Source organism: Triticum aestivum, chromosome 6A (genome assembly GCF_018294505.1).
Source record: "Triticum aestivum cultivar Chinese Spring chromosome 6A, IWGSC CS RefSeq v2.1, whole genome shotgun sequence".
In the NCBI taxonomy this organism is placed as follows: Eukaryota; Viridiplantae; Streptophyta; class Magnoliopsida; order Poales; family Poaceae; genus Triticum; species Triticum aestivum.
The window spans coordinates 150,477,070-150,495,295 of record NC_057809.1 but is presented as its reverse complement, the minus strand read 5'-3'; positions in this window follow the sequence as shown (position 1 = coordinate 150,495,295).

Here is an 18,226-nt window from a genome sequence, read left to right as displayed (position 1 = left end):
ATGCTAGTACCATGCTTGATGATAATGTGCCACTAGGTGAATTTCTTGACGAACAATTTGCTAGAACTAAAGCTTTTGAGAATGCTGAAACTGATGAAATTATTGAAACTGATGAAGAGCTTGAAACTGAAAATCTTGAAACCTCTATTAGATCTAGTTCTCCTAGATATGAATTGCCTAAGATACCGGAAGGTTATGTTATGGATGAGGAGACAACTAGAGACTTTCTTGCTTGCAATGATAGGGATGATCTTAAGATATTATTATGCAAACTGAAAGAAAAATCTTTGAATTCTAGAATGAAATGTGATCCTAAGTTTGCTACTTCACCTATCTTTGTTAATGATAGGGATTAGGAATTCTCTGTCAACCCAGAGTTGATTACTTTGGTTGAATCTGATCCCTTCCATGGTTATGAATCTGAAACTGTTGTGGCACACCTTACTAAGTTGAATGACATAGCCACCCTTTTTGCTCATGATGAGAAAATTCACTATTATTATATTCTCAAATTATTTCCGTTCTCATTAAAGGGTGATGCTAAGACTTGGTATAATACTCTTGCTCCTGGTTGTGTGCGTAGTCCCCGAGATATGATTTACTACTTCTCTGAAAAATATTTTCCTGCTCATAAGAAACAAGCTTCCTTACAGGAAATATTTAACTTCATGCAAATTGAAGAAGAGAGTCTCCCACAAGCTTGGGGGAGGCTTCTCCAATTGCTTAATGCTTTGCCTGATCATCCTCTTAAGAAAAATGAAACACTTGATATCTTCTATATGGACTAACCGATGCTTCTAGGGATTTTCTAGATAGTTGTGCTGGTTGTGTTTTCAGGGAACGAACTATTGAACAAGCTGAAGAACTATTGAATAACATGTTGAAAAATGATGATGATTGGACTCTTCCTGAATCACCGCTTAAACCCACTCCTAAGAAGAGGGGTATCTTATATCTCGGTCCTGAAACTTCACGGAGCATGTTTTTGGAATATATAAATAATATTGGGCGAAGAAAGCACCAGAGGGGGCCACCTGCCATCCAAAAGGGTGGAGGGCGCGCCCTACCCCCCTAGGGGTGCCCTTTGGTCTTGTAGGCCACTTGGCAGGCCCCCAACACCCATATTCTGCTATATGGTGTGTTTTTCCCTGGAAAAAATCAGAAGGAAGCTTTCGGGACAAAGCGCCGCTGTCTCAAGGCGGAAGCTTGGCAAAACCAATCTAGGGCTCCGGTGGAGTTGTTCTGCTAGGGAAACTTCCCTCCGGGAGGGGAAATCGAAACCATCGTCATCACCAATGATCCTCTCATCGAGAGGTGGTCAATCTCCATCAACATCTTCACCATCACCATCTCCTCTCAAACCCTAGTTCACCTCTTGTATCCGATCTTTGTCTCAAAACTTCAGATTGGTACCTGTGGGCTGCTAGTAGTGTTGATTACTCCTTGTAGTTGATGCTAGTTGGTTTATTCAGTGGAAGATCATATGTTCAGATCCTTAATGATAATTAATAATCCTCTGATTATGAACATGGATATGATTTCTGACTAGTTACATTTGTTCCTGAGGACATGGAAGAAGTCTTGTTATAAGTAATCATGTGAATTTGGTATTCGTTCGATATTTTGATGAGATGTATGTTGTCTTTCCTCTATTGGTGTTATGTGAACATCAAATACATGACACTTCACCATGATTTGGGCTTAGGGGGAGGCATTGGGTAGTAATAAGTAGATGATGGGTTGCTAGAGTGACAAAAGCTTAAACCCTAGTTTATACGTTGCTTCGTAAGGGACTGATTTGGATCCATATGTTTCATGCTATGGTTAGATTTATCTTAATTAATTCTTCTTTCGTAGTTGCGGATGCTTGCGAGAGGGGTTAATCATAAGTGGGAGGCTTGTCCAAGGAAGGGAAGCACCCATGCACCGCTCCACCCACATATAAAATTATCAAAGTAACGAACGTGAATCATATGAGCATAATAAAAACTAGCTTGACAACAATTCCCATGTGTCCTCGGGTGTGCTTTACTTTATATAAGAGTTCGCCCAGGCTTGTCCTTTGTTACAAAAAGGATTGGGCCACCTTGCTGCACCTTGTTTGCTTTTGTTACTTGTTACCCGTTATGATTTATCTTATCACACAACTATTTGTTACCGATAGTTTTAGTGCTTGCAGAGAATACCTTGCTGAAAACCGCTTGTCATTTCCTTCTGCTCCTCGTTGGGTTCGACACTCTTACTTATTGAAAAGACTATGATAGATCCCCCATACTTGTGGGTCATCAAGACTCTTTTCTGGTGCCGTTGCCGGGGAGTGAAGCGCCTTTGGTAAGTGGAATTTGGTAAGGAAACATTTATATAGTGTGCTGGAATTTACTATCACTTGTTACTATGGAAAATAATCCTTTGATGGGCTTGTTCGGAGTATCTTCACCCCAAACGGAAGAGCAAAGAGTTTCTCCTCAACCTACTGCACCTACTGAAAATATTTATTATGAAATTCCTTCGGGTATGATAGAGAAACTGCTATCTAATCCTTATGCAGGAGATGGAACATTACATCCTGATATGCACCTAATCTATGTGGATGAAGTTTGTGGATTATTTAAGCTTGCCGGTATGCCCGAGGATGTTGTCAAGAAGAATTTCTTCCCTTTATCTTTGAAGGGAAGGTCATTGACATGGTATAGGCTATGTGATGATATTGGATCTTGGAACTATAACCAATTGAAATTGGAATTTCATCATAAGTTTTACCGTATGCATCTGGTTCGTCATGATCGGAATTATATATATAATTTTTGGCCTCATGAAGGAGAAAGTATCGCTCAAGCTTGGGGTAGGCTTAAGTCAATGTTATATTCATGCCTCAATCATGAGCTCACAAGAGAAATTATTATTCAGAATTTTTATGCTCGGCTTTCTCATAATTATTGATCCATGCTCGATACTTCTTGTACTGGTTCTTTTATGAAGAAGGATATTGAATTCAAATGGGATTTATTGGAAAGAATTAAACACAACTCTAAAGATTGGGAACTCAACGAAGGTAAGGAGTCAGGTATAAACCTTAAGTTTGATTGTGTAACATCTTTTATGGATACCGATTCTTTTCGTGATTTTAGCACTAAATATGGACTTGACTCTGAGATAGTAGTTTCTTTATGTGAATCATTTGCTACTCATGTTGATCTCCCTAAGGATAAGTGGTTTAAATATCATCCTCCCATTGAAGTGAACATAGTAGTGTTGGGGAACGTAGCAGAAATTCAAAAATTTTCCTACGAATCACCAAGATCTATCTATGGAGAGACCAGCAACGAGTAGAAGGAGAGTGCATCTACATACCCTTGTAGATCGCTAAGCGGAAGCGTTCAAGTGAACGGGGTTGATGGAGTCGTACTCGTCGTGATTCAGATCACCGATGATCAAGTGCCGAACGGACGGCACCTCCGCGTTCAACACACGTACAGCCCGGTGACGTCTCCCACGCCTTGATCCAGCAAGGAGAGAGGGAGAGGTTGAGTAAGACTCCATCCAACAGCAGCACAACGGCGTGGTGGTGGTGGAGGAGCGTGGCAATCCTGCAGGGCTTCGCCGAGCACCTACGGGAGAGGAGATGTGTCACGGGAGGGAGAGGGAGGCAACCAAAGGCCTTAGGTCTGATTGCTCCTCCTTTTCCCCACTATATATAGGGCCAAGGGAGAGGGGGAGGGCGCAGCCTTGCCCCCTCCTCCAAGGAAGGGGTGCGGCTAAGGATGGGGAGGAGTCCATCCTCCCCAAGGCACCTCGGAGGTGCCTTCCCCCTTTAGGACTCTTCCCTCTCCAAGTTTCCTTGCGCATGGGCCTCTTGGGGCTGGTGCCCTTGGCCCATGTAGGCCAAGGCGCACCCCCTACAGCCCATGTGGCCCCCCGGGGCAGGTGGCCCCACCCGGTGGGCCCCCGGGACCCTTCCGGTGGTCCCGGTACAATACCGATGACCCCGAAACTTGTCCCGATGGCCGAAACAGGACTTCCTATATATAAATCTTTACCTCCGGACCATTCCGGAACTCCTCGTGACGTCCAGGATCTCATCCGGGACTCCGAACAACATTCGGTAACCACATACAAGCTTCCTTTATAACCCTAGCGTCATCGAACCTTAAGTGTGTAGACCCTACGGGTTCGGGAGACATGCAGACATGACCAAGACGTTCTCCGGTCAATAACCAACAGCGGGATCTGGATACCCATGTCGGCTCCCACATGTTCCACGATGATCTCATCGGATGAACCACGATGTCAAGGACTTAATCAATCCCGTATTCAATTCCCTTTGTCTATCGGTATGTTACTTGCCCGAGATTCGATCGTCGGTATCCAATACCTTGTTCAATCTCGTTACCGGCAAGTCACTTTACTCGTTCCGTAACACATCATCCCGTGATCAACTCCTTGGTCACATTTGCGCAAATGATGATGTCCTACCGAGTGGGCCCAGAGATACCTCTTCCTTTTACACGGAGTGACAAATTCCAGTCTCGATCCGCATAAAACAATAGATACTTTCGGAGATACCTGTAGTGCACCTTTATAGTCACCCAGTTACGTTGTGACGTTTGATACACCCAAAGCACTCCTACGGTATCCAGGAGTTACACGATCTCATGGTCAAAGGAAGAGATACTTGACATTGGCAAAGCTCTAGCAAACGAACTACACGATCTTTGTGCTAGTCTTAGGATTGGGTCTTGTCCATCACATCATTCTCCTAATGATGTGATCCCGTTATCAACGACATCCAATGTCCATAGCCAGGAAACCATGACTATCTGTTGATCACAACGAGCTAGTCAATTAGAGGCTCACTAGGGACATATTGTGGTCTATGTATTCACACGTGTATTACGATTTCCGGATAATACAGTTATAGCATGAATAAAAGACAATTATCATGAACAAGGAAATATAATAATAACACTTTTATTATTGCCTCTAGGGCATATTTCCAACAGTCTCCCACTTGCACTAGAGTCAATAATCTAGTTCACATTGTCATGTGATTAACACTCACAGGTCACATCGCCATGTGACTAATACCCAAGAGTTTACTAGAGTCAGTAGTCTAGTTCACATCACTATGTGATTAACACTCAATGAGTTTTATGTTTGATCATGTTGCTTGTGAGAGAGGTTTTAGTCAACGGGTCTGAACCTTTCAGATCCGTGTGTGCTTTACAAATCTCCATGTCATCTCCTAGATGCAGCTACCACGCTCTATTTGGAGCTATTCCAAACAACTGTTCTACTTGGAGCTATTCTAAATTATTGCTCCATTATATGTATCCGGTCTCTCTACTCAGAGCTATCCGGATAGGTGTTAAGCTTGCATCGACGTAACTTTTACGACGAACTCTTTTACCACCTCCATAATCGAGAAAAATTCCTTAGTCCACTAGTTACTAAGGATAACTTTGACCGCTGTCCTATGATCCATTGATGGATCACTCTTGTACCCCTTGACTGACTCATGGCAAGGCACACTTTCGGTGCGGTACACAGCACGGCATACTGTAGAGCCTACGTCTAAAGCATAGGGGACGACCTTCGTCCTTTCTCTCTATTCTGCCGTGGTCGAGCTTTAAGTCTTAACTTCGTACCTTACAACTCAGGCAAGAACTCCTTCTTTGACTGGTCCATCTTGAACACCTTCAAGATCATGTCAAGGTATGTGCTCATTTGAAAGTACCATTAAGCGTTTTGATCTATCCTTATAGATCTTGATGCTCAATGCTCAAGCAGCTTAATCCAGGCTTTCCATTGAAAAACACTTTCAAAATAACCCTATATGCTTTCCAGAAATTCTACGTCATTTCTGATCAACAATATGTCAACAACATATACTCATCAGAAATTCTATAGTGCTCCCACTCACTTCTTTGGAAATACAAGTTTCTCATAAACTTTGTACAAACCCAAAATCTTTGATCATCATCAAAGCATACATTCCAACTCCGAGATGCTTACTCCAGTCCTTAGTAGGATCGCTGGAGGTAGCATACCTTTTAGCATCCTTAGGATCGACAAAACTTTTCTGATTGTATTGCATACAACCTTTCCTTACGAAAACTAGTAAGGAAACTTGTCTTGACATCCATCTGCCAGATTTCATAAATGCAGCTAATGCTAACATGATTCCGACGGACTTTAAGCATCGCTACGGATGAGAAAAACTCATCGTAGTCAACTCCTTGAACTTGTGAAAAACTTTTCGCCACAAGTCGAGCTTCATGGACGGTGACATTACCATCCACGTCCGTCTTCTTCTTAAAGATCCATTTATCTTAATGGCTTGCCGATCATCGGGCAAGTCCACCAAAGTCCATGGATCCGTTCTCGGATTTTATGGCCTCTAACCATTTGTAGGAATTCGGGCCCACCATCGCTTCTCCATAGCTCGTAGGTTCATTGTTGTCTAGCAACATGACTTCCAAGACAGGATTACGTACCACTCTGAAGTAGTACGCATCCTTGTCATCCCACGAGGTTTGGTAGTGACTTGATCCGAAGTTTCATGATCAATATCATAAGCTTCCACTTCAATTGGTGTAGGTGCCACAGGAACAATCTTCCTGTGCCCTGCCACACACTAGTTGAAGAGACGGTTCAATAACCTCATCAAGTTTCCACCATCCTCCCACTCAATTCTTTCGAGAGAAACCTTTCCTCGAGAAAGGACCCGATTCAAGAAACAATCCATATTGCTATCGGATCTGAATTAGGAGGTATACCCAACTGTTTTGGGTTTCCTATGAAGATGCATTTTATCCGCTTTGGGTTCGAGCTTATCAACCTGAAACTTTTTCATATAAGCGTCGCAGCCCCAAACTTTTAAGAAACGACAACTTAGGTTTCTCTAAACCATAATTCATACGGTGTCATCTCATCGGAATTACGTGGTGCCCTATTTAAAGTGAATGTGGTTGTCTCTAATGCCTAACCCATGAACGATAGTGGTAATTCGATAAGAGACATCATGGTACGCACCATATCCAATAGGGTGAAACTATGATGTTCGGACACACCATCACACTATGGTGTTCCAGGCGGTATTAATTGCGAAACAATTTCCACAATGTCTTAATTGTGTGCCAAAAACTCGTAACTCAGATATTCATCTCTATGATCATATCATAGACATTCTATCATCTTGTCACGAAGATCTTAAACTTCACTCTGAAAATTACTTGAACCATTCAATAATTCAGACTTGTGTTTCATCAAGTAAATATTCTCAACATCTACTCGAATCATCTATGAAGTAAGAACATAACGATATTCACTACATGCCTCAGCATTTATTGGACTGCACACATCAAAATGTGTTACTTCCAACAAGTTGCTATCTTGTTCCATCTTATTGAAAACCAGGCTTTTCAGTCATCTTGCCCATGTGGTATGATTTGCATATCTCAAGTGATTCAAAATCAAGTGAGTCCAAACGGTCCATCTGCATGGAGTTTCTTCATGCATATACACCAATAGACATGGTTCGCATGTCTCAAACTTTTCAAAAATGTGTGAGTCCAAAGATCCATCAACATGGAGCTTCTTCATGCATTTTATACCATTATGACTTACATGGCAGTGCCACAAGTAAGTGGTACTATCATTACTATCTTTTGGCATGAACATGTGTATCACTACGATCGAGATTCAATAAACCATTCATTTCAGGTGTAAGACCATTGAAGGTGTTATTCAAATAAACAGAGTAACCATTATTCTCCTTAAATGAATAACCGTATTTCGATAGACATAATCCAATCAAGTCTATGCTCAACGCAAACACCAATCTCGATGGTAGAGGGAGCGTACGATATTTGATCAACCTTGGAAATACTTCCAACACATATCGTCATCTCACCTTTAGCTAGTCTCCGTTTATTCCATAGCTTTTATTTCGAGTTACTAACACTTAGCAACTGAACCGGTATCTAATACCCTGGTGCTACTAGGAGTACAAGAAAGTACACATTAACATAATGTATATCCAATATACTTCTATCGACCTTGCCAGCCTTCTCATCTACCAAGTATCTAGGGTAATTCTGCTCTAGTGACTGTTCCCCTTATTACAGAAGCACTTAGTCTCGGGTTTGGGTTCAACCTTGGGTTTCTTCACTGGAGCAGCAGCTGATTTGCCGTTTCATGAAGTATCCCTTCTTGCCCTTGCCCTTCTTGAAACTAGTGGTTTCACCAACCATCAACAATTGATGCTCCTTCTTGATTTCTACTTTCGCGGTGTCAAACATCGCGAATACCTCAAGGATCATCATATCTATCCCTGATATGTTATAGTTCATCACGAAGCTCTAGCAGCTTGGTGGCAATGACTTTGGGGAAACATCACTATCTCATCTGGAAGATTAACTCCCATTTTATTCAAGTGATTATTGCACTCAGACAATCTGAGCACAAGCTCAACGATTGAGCTTTTCTCCCTTAGTTTGCAGGCTAAGAAAATCGTCGGAGGTCTTATACCTCTTGACGTGGGCACGAGCTTGAAATCCCAATTTCAGCCCTCGAAACATCTCATATGTTCCGCGACGTTTCGAAAACGTCTTTGGTGCCTCTACTTAAACCATTTAACTGAACTATCACGTAGTTATCAAAACGTGTATGTTCGATGTTCGAAACATCCACAAACGACGTTTGGGGTTCAGCACACTGAGCAGTGCATTAAGGACATAAGCTTTCTACTGATCGCATAATCGCTACTATCAACTTTCAACTATATTTTCTCTAGGAACATATCTAAACAGTAGAACTATAGCGCGAGCTACGACATAATTTGCAAAGGGTCTTTTGACTATGTTCAAGATAATTAAGTTCATCTTATGAACTCCCACTCAGATAGACATCCCTCTAGTCATCTAAGTGATTACATGATCCGAGTCAAACTAGGCCGTGTCCGATCATCACGTGAGACGGACTAGTCATCATCGGTGAACATCTTCATGTTGATCGTATCTACTATACGACTCATGCTCGACCTTTCGGTCTCTGTGTTCCGAGGCCATGTCTGTACATGCTAGGCTCGTCAAGTTAACCCTAAGTGTTTTCGCTGTGTAAAACTGTCTTACACCCGTTGTATGTGAACGTAAGAATCTATCACACCCGATCATCACGTGGTGCTTCGAAACGACGAATTGTAGCAACGGTGCACAGTTAGGGGAGAACACTTCTTGAAATTTTAATGAGGGATCATCTTATTTACTACCGTCGTTCTAAGCAAATAAGATGCATAAACATAATAAACATCACATGCAATTATATAGTTGTGACATGATATGGCCAATATCATATAGCTCCATTGATCTCCATCTTCGGGGCTCCATGATCATCTTGTCACCGGCATGACACCATGATCTCCATCATCATGATCTCCATCATCGTGTCTTCATGAAGTTGTCACGCCAACGACTACTTCTACTTCTATGACTAACGCGTTTAGCAATAAAGTAAAGTAGTTTACATGGTGTTCTTCAATGACACGCAGGTCATACAAAAAATAAAGACAACTCCTATGGCTCCTGCCAGTTGTCATACTCATCGACATGCAAGTCGTGAATCCTATTACAAGAACATGATCAATCTCATACATCACATATATCATTCATCACATCCTTTGGCCATATCACATCACATAGCATACCCTGCAAAAACAAGTTAGACGTCCTCTAATTGTTGTTGCATGTTTTACGTGGCTGCTATGGGTTTCTAGCAAGAACGTTTCTTACCTACGCATGAACCACAACGTGATATGCCAATTGCTATTTACCCTTCATAAGGACCCTTTTCATCGAATCCGATCCGACTAAAGTGGGAGAGACTGGCACCCGCTAGCCACCTTATGCACCAAGTGCATGTCAATCGGTGGAACCTGTCTCACGTAAGAGTACGTGTAAGGTCGGTCCGGGCCGCTTCATCCCACGATGCCGCCGAATCAAGATAAGACTAGTAACGGCAAGCATATTGAACAATATCGACGCCCACAACTACTTTGTGTTCTACTCGTGCAAAGAATCTACGCAATAGACCTAGCTCATGATGCCACTGTTGGGGAACGTAGCAGAAATTCAAAAATTTTCCTACGAATCACCAAGATCTATCTATGGAGAGACCAGCAACGAGTAGAAGGAGAGTGCATCTACATACCCTTGTAGATCGCTAAGCGGAAGCGTTCAAGTGAACGGGGTTGATGGAGTCGTACTCGTCGTGATTCAGATCACCGATGATCAAGTGCCGAACGGACGGCACCTCCGCGTTCAACACACGTACAGCCCGGTGACGTCTCCCACGCCTTGATCCAGCAAGGAGAGAGGGAGAGGTTGAGGAAGACTCCATCCAACAGCAGCACAACGGCGTGGTGGTGGTGGAGGAGCGTGGCAATCCTACAGGGCTTCGCCGAGCACCTACGGGAGAGGAGATGTGTCACGGGAGGGAGAGGGAGGCAACCAAAGGCCTTAGGTCTGATTGCTCCTCCTTTTCCCCACTATATATAGGGCCAAGGGAGAGGGGGAGGGCGCAGCCTTGCCCCCTCCTCCAAGGAAGGGGTGCGGCTAAGGATGGGGAGGAGTCCATCCTCCCCAAGGCACCTCGGAGGTGCCTTCCCCCTTTAGGACTCTTCCCTCTCCAAGTTTCCTTGCGCATGGGCCTCTTGGGGCTGGTGCCCTTGGCCCATGTAGGCCAAGGCGCACCCCCTACAGCCCATGTGGCCCCCCGGGGCAGGTGGCCCCACCCGGTGGGCCCCCGGGACCCTTCCGGTGGTCCCGGTACAATACCGATGACCCCGAAACTTGTCCCGATGGCCGAAACAGGACTTTCTATATATAAATCTTTACCTCCGGACCATTCCGGAACTCCTCGTGACGTCCGGGATCTCATCCGGAACTCCGAACAACATTCGGTAACCACATACAAGCTTCCTTTATAACCCTAGCGTCATCGAACCTTAAGTGTGTAGACCCTACGGGTTCGGGAGACATGCAGACATGACCAAGACGTTCTCCGGTCAATAACCAACAGCGGGATCTGGATACCCATGTCGGCTCCCACATGTTCCACGATGATCTCATCGGATGAACCACGATGTCAAGGACTTAATCAATCCCGTATTCAATTCCCTTTGTCTATCGGTATGTTACTTGCCCGAGATTCGATCGTCGGTATCCAATACCTTGTTCAATCTTGTTACCGGCAAGTCACTTTACTCGTTCCGTAACACATCATCCCGTGATCAACTCCTTGGTCACATTTGCGCAAATGATGATGTCCTACCGAGTGGGCCCAGAGATACCTCTTCGTTTACACGGAGTGACAAATTCCAGTCTCGATCCGCATAAAACAATAGATACTTTCGGAGATACCTGTAGTGCACCTTTATAGTCACCCAGTTACGTTGTGACGTTTGATACACCCAAAGCACTCCTACGGTATCCAGGAGTTACACGATCTCATGGTCAAAGGAAGAGATACTTGACATTGGCAAAGCTCTAGCAAACGAACTACACGATCTTTGTGCTAGTCTTAGGATTGGGTCTTGTCCATCACATCATTCTCCTAATGATGTGATCCTGTTATCAACGACATCCAATGTCCATAGCCAGGAAACCATGACTATCTGTTGATCACAACGAGCTAGTCAACTAGAGGCTCACTAGGGACATATTGTGGTCTATGTATTCACACGTGTATTACGATTTCCGGATAATACAGTTATAGCATGAATAAAAGACAATTATCATGAACAAGGAAATATAATAATAACACTTTTATTATTGCCTCTAGGGCATATTTCCAACAAGTAGAACCTACTAAAGTTGAAGAATAAAATATTACTTATAATGTGGATCCTATTGTTCCTACTGCTTATATTGAGAAACCACCTTTTCCTGTTAGAATAAAGGATCATGCTAAAGCTTCAATTGTGGTTCGTAAAAGTTATAGTAGAACACCTACACCCCCTGAGAAAATTAAAGTTGAACGTAGTATTGCTATGGTTAAAGATCTCCTAGTTGATAATATTGATGGGCATGTTATTTATTTCTGTGATGAAGCTGCTAAAATTGCTAAACCAAATAGTAAAGATAAACATAGACCTGTTGTTTTTCGTTAAAATAGGATATCATTGTGATCATGGCTTATGTGATGTGGGTGCTAGTGTGAGTGCAATTCTTTTTACTTTATATAAAGAAATTATGAATGATATTGCACCTGCCTGAGGACGACAACATGTTGATTATCCTTGGTAGACCCTTTTTGAATACTACATGGGTTGTTATTGATTGCAATAAAAGCAAGGTCACTTTTCATATCAATGGTAATGAGCATACGGTGCACTTTCTGAAGAAACAATTCCAAGTGAGTGGTGTTAATGTTATTGAAAAATCTCCGACAATCAGTATTGGAAGTTTTCAACTACCTCTACCTACTACCAAAAAGAAATATGAAATGCTAATTATTGGGGACATTCATATCCCCCTTGAGGTAACTTAGTGTTTTACGAAAGTTCTTCGGTTTCATGTAAATTGAAAGTGGTTGTTAATAAGACTTGATCAACCTTATTAATGGATAATTTTTTAGAGGTATGAAGTTGTTGAATTTAGTGAGCACTACCTTCTATATTTACCTTTTGTTTTCTGTTTTTACTAGTTAAATAAAATAAAATGCCATGTTTTGTCTGTTTTTTTGAATTTCCCGTGCAATAAAAATGACCCCAAAATAAAAGTTCTTGCAATGCTCTGAAAATTTGATACATTTTTTTCTGAATATTTATGTCCTCTATCTCTCTCTCGTGTTCTTGCTCTCAAACCCGTGGATTTTGATCTCTTTGCTCGAAGCTCTGTTTCCGAAACTGTTTCGGGGGATTATTCCTTGGTATGTAACTCCTCCATCGTTCCAATTAGTTTTTGCTTTAGTGGTTTATATTTTGAATAATTAGTTACTCTTTGTGCTGCTGTAGATGAGCTTGAATGTTGAATTCTTAGAGTTCTAAGTAGTTTGAATGCTTGATATGGCCTCTATGCATCCCTATGAGTAGTTGCTATCAATCTTGTGAAGTTTTGTTGAGAAAAAAATTGTAGACTAAAAATTTCAGAATTTTGTTCATAGAAAAAAGATGAGTTTCTTTAGGAAGTTTTCTTGCAAGAAGAACTCCAAGGGAGTTATTGGGGAGTCGTCGGACAATGACGTCCACACCCAGAGAATGGCGGAGGTATGGCCATGCGAATGGCCTCATAACCCATTCATGGAGGGAGCCAGAATCCGCCAAGAGTTTGCGCAATTTGCTGCTAATGCCGGCCTCAACAACTTCATTGCAGCTGAGTGTGAACAGTATCATCTCCTCACAAATTCATTTATGCAAAGTTTTCATTTCTTGAGTAGGAATAATCCTCCTGAGGTGCAGTTTAATTTATATGTTGAAACCCATCAATTACCACTAACTGAATTTTGTGACATATGCTTGATCCCTTCTGACGGGGATTTAATACAGCCTAGGCCCGCAGAGTTTGATGGCTTTTACCGCACTTTGATAGTGGGGGATGATAGAAGGGTGTCGAGTGTCACTGCCACTAGCTTGCAGTTTCCTTCTATGCATTAGTTTGCTCTATTTATTGCAAAGTGTTTACTTGCTAGAGAGAAGGTAGGTGCACTCAATGCCCCAGATTTTGTTGTCTTATGCCGTGCACTTTATGGCGATAACACTTACAGCTTGGGGGCTATTATGGCACGTCGCCTCCACATTAACAGGTCCAAGGGTAAAATCCATGGTGGTATTTATGCTACTCGCTTAGCGAGTCACTTTAACATTCAGATACGCCAGCATGATTATCCCTTAACCAAGGTTTACCTAGATCTTCAGGCTATGGAACATTATCAGTTTATGGACAGTGAGAACACTAACATTCATGTTCCCCACAACCTACTTTTCAGTGAGAACACTCGTGATATTATTCCATCACCTGCACCTGCTTTGTTTGGTCATGTTGCCAGGGGCGGATACAGGATCAAGCCCGAGGATATCATTGCCTACTGGAACGCCCAGACAGCAGCAGAGGAGGAACCTCTGGAGTGGGACCCACAAGTGCCCGCTCCCCAGCACTTCAACGTGGGACCTGATGGTTTCTTCGAGTGGTGATTACCAAGTTAGGCCAAAAAACTAAGCTTGGGAGAGTACATATTTCCAATGACATTACATTCATGTGCACACATTTCATTCTAGTTGTTGGTGTTCATACGTTTTGATAACCCACAAGTATAGGGGATTGCAACAGTTTTCGAGGGTAGAGTATTCAACCCAAATTTATTGATTCGACACAAGGGGAGCTGAAGAATATTCTTGAGTATTAGTAGCTGAGTTGTCAATTCAACCACACCTGGAAGACTTAATATCTGCAGCAAAGTATTTAGTAGCAAAGTAGTATGGAAGTAACGGTAACAATGGTAAAAGTAATAGTAGTGGTATTGTAGCAATCGGAACAGTGGCAACGGAAAAGTAACTTAGCAAAGATCAATATGTGAAAAGCTCATAGGCAATGGATCAATGATTGATAATTATGCCGGATGGCATTCATCGTGCAACGGTTATAACATAGGGTGACACAGAACTAGCTCCAATTCATCAATATAATGTCGGCATGTATTCCGAATATAGTCATACGTGCTTATGGAAAAGAACTTGCATGACACCTTTTGTCCTACCCTCCCATGGCAGCAGGGTCCTATTGGAAACTAGGAGATATTAAGGCCTCCTTTTAATAGAGTACCAAACTAAAGCATTGGCACTTAGTGAATACATGAACTCCTCAAACTACGGTCATCACCAGGAGTGGTCTCGACCATTGTCACTCCGGGGTTGCCGGATCATAACACGTAGTAGGTGACTATTGACTTGCAAGATAGGATCAAGAACACAAATATATTCATGAAAACATAATAGGTTCAGATCTGAAATCATGGCACTCGGTCCCTAGTGACAAGCATTAAGCATATCAAAGCTATAGCAACATCAATCTTAGAACATAGTGGATACTAGGGATCCAACCCTAACAAAACTAACTCGATTACATGGTAAATCTCATCCAACCCATCACGGTCCAGCAAGCCTACGATGGAATTACTCATGCACGGCGGTGAGCATCATGAAATTGGTGATGGAGGATGGTTGATGATGACGATGGCGACGGATTCCCCTCTCCGGAGCCCAAAACGGACTCTAGATCTGCCCTCCCAAGGAAGAACAGGGCTTGGCGGCGGCTCCATATCATAAAACACGATGAATCCTTCTCTCTGAATTTTTTCTCCCCGAAAGAGAATATATGGAGTTGGAGTTGAGGTCGGTGGAGGTCCATGGGGCCCACAAGGTCGGAGGGCGCGCCCCAGGGGGGTGGGAACCCCCCACCCACCCTTGTGTCTAGGGTGTGGGCCCCCTGCTGCTGATTCTTTCGCCAATATTTTTTATTAATTCCAAAACTTGGCTCCGTGAAGTTTCAGGTCATTTTGAGAACTTTTTATTCTGCACAAAAATAACACCATGGCAATTCTGCTGAAAACTGTGTCAGTCCGGGTTAGTTCCATTCAAATCATGCAAGTTAGAGTCCAAAACAAGGGCAAAAGAGTTTGGAAAATTAGATACTATGGAGATGTATCAAGCTTAAACCTTTGCTTGTCCTCAAGCAATTCAGTTGACAAACTCAAAGTGATAAAGAAAAACTTTTACAAACTCTGTTTGATCTTGTTGTTGAAAATATGTAAAGCCAGCATTCAAGTTTTCAGCAAAGATTATGAACTGACCATATTCACAATAACTTTTAGGTCTCACATTTACCCATATCAATGGCATAATCAACTAGCGAGCAATGATAATAAATCTTGGATGACAACACTTTCTCAAAACAATCATGGTATGCTATAACAAGGTGGTATCTCGCTAGCCCTTTCTGAGACTGCAAAACATAAATGCAGAGCACGCCTAAAGATCAAGGACTGACTAGACATTGTAGTTCGTGGCAAAAGAGATCCAGTCACAGTCATACTCAATATAAGTTAATAACAATGCATACAAATGACAGTGGTGCTCTCTAACTGGTGCTTTTTATAGAGGCGCCGCACACCCCTTCTGCTTCACTGATGAAGTAATGGAACATGAATTCCCAGAAGGGTTCAAACCCGTGAATATAGAATCATATGATGGAACAACAGATCCCGTGGTATGGATTGAGGACTTTCTTCTCCATATTCATATGGCCCGCGGTGATGATCTTCATGCCATCAAATACCTCCCCCTAAAACTCAAGGGACCAGCTCGGCACTAGCTGAATAGCCTACCTGAAAACTCTATTGGCAGCTGGGAGGACCTGGAAGACACCTTCTGCGACAACTTCCAAGGCACATACGTCAGACCTCTGGATGCCGATGACTTAAGTCACATAGTTCAACAGCCCGGAGAGTCACCTAGGAAATTCCGGACCATATTCTTAACCAAAAAGAACCAGATCGTCGACTGCCCGGATGCCTAAGCCCTAGCAGCCTTTAAGAATCGCATCCGCGACGAATGGCTCGCCTGACACCTCGGCCAGGAAAAGCCTAAGTCCATGGCGGCCCTCACGACACTTATGACCCGCTTTTGTGCGGGCGAAGATAGTTGGCTAGCCGTAGCAATCATAATGCAAGCGAACCTAGCACCTCCGAAGCCAAGAATAGCAACGACAAGCCCCGACGCAACAGGCATAAGCATTGAAACAATGGTGACAATAATGATGACATGGCGGTCAACGCCGGATTCAGTGGCTCCAAGTCCGGTCAGCGGAAGACGCCATATAAAAGAAACAATTCGAGCTCTTCCAGCCTGGACGCATACTCAATCTTCCATGTCAGATCCACGACACCCCTGATAAACCAGCCAATCATACCCACCGGAGTTGTTGGGTCTTCAAAGAGGCCGGCAAGTTAAATGTCGAAGACAAGGAGAAGGGGTTGCAAAGCGAGAATGACGACGAGGAGCCCCGTCCGCCGAACACGGGGGCAGGGGGGACATGAGAAGTTTCCCCCCAAGTTAAAACGGTGAATATGATATACATCACCCACATCCCCAAGAGTGGATCACAAATGTGCGTTCAGGGACGTCTACGCGATAGAGCCAGTCGCCCCAAAATTCAACCCATGGTTGTCCTTCCCGGTCACTTTCGATCGCAGGGACCATCTGGCCAGTATCCATCACAGCGGTTCAGCGACACTGGTCCTTGACCCAATTATTGATGGATTCCACATCACGCGAGTCCTCATGGACGGCGGCAGTAGCCTCAACCTACTCTATCAGGATACAGTCCGCAAAATGGGCATCGATCCATCAAGGATCAAGCCCACAAAAACTAGCTTTAAAGGAGTAATATCAGGTGTAGAGGCCCGCTGCACGGGTTCAATCACATTGGAATTTGTCTTCGGATCCCCGGACAACTTCCGAAGCAAAGAATTGATCTTCGACATCGCCCCCTTCCGCAGTGCCTATCACGCACTGCTTGGACGAACTGCATTTGCTCGATTAAATGTGGTGCCACACTATGCTTATCTCAAACTTAAGATGCCCGGACCACGCGGTGTCATCACATTCAATGGAAACACGGAGCGCTCCCTCCGTACTGAGGAGCACACCGCGACCGTAGCAGCAGAAGTACAGAGCAACCTTATCAAGCAGAACCTTAATTCAGAGGCCAAGCTCCCGGACACTGTCAAACAATTCCGGAATACTCTGCAACTAGAAAGTCCAGCCCATCGGGAGCTTGACTAGCAATTCGGCCTCCGTATCAGTCCCGACCAAATGGCGACGTACGTACCGCATGTACATAACTACGCACTCAAAATACCATGGGCATAGATGGAGGCGCAACTTGATTGTGGTCCATCATATGGCTCTCACACACACTTTTCCTTTTTCTTTTTACCATTTTTTGGTCTCTTATCTACAGGCCCCTCTCGATGGCCTGATCATCGGTCCTTTCGAACGATAGATATACCAAGGCGGCAAGTAGTACAGACGTGTGGGGGAATCTCTAGATTCTTGACGATCATTCTACCTATTTTTAGGACCCGCATGCAGCTCCTCTTTGGTCTTGGCATGTTAAATAGCCCTTGCTTATCACACTATTTGTACAAATACGCTTTGATGTATAAATTAAAT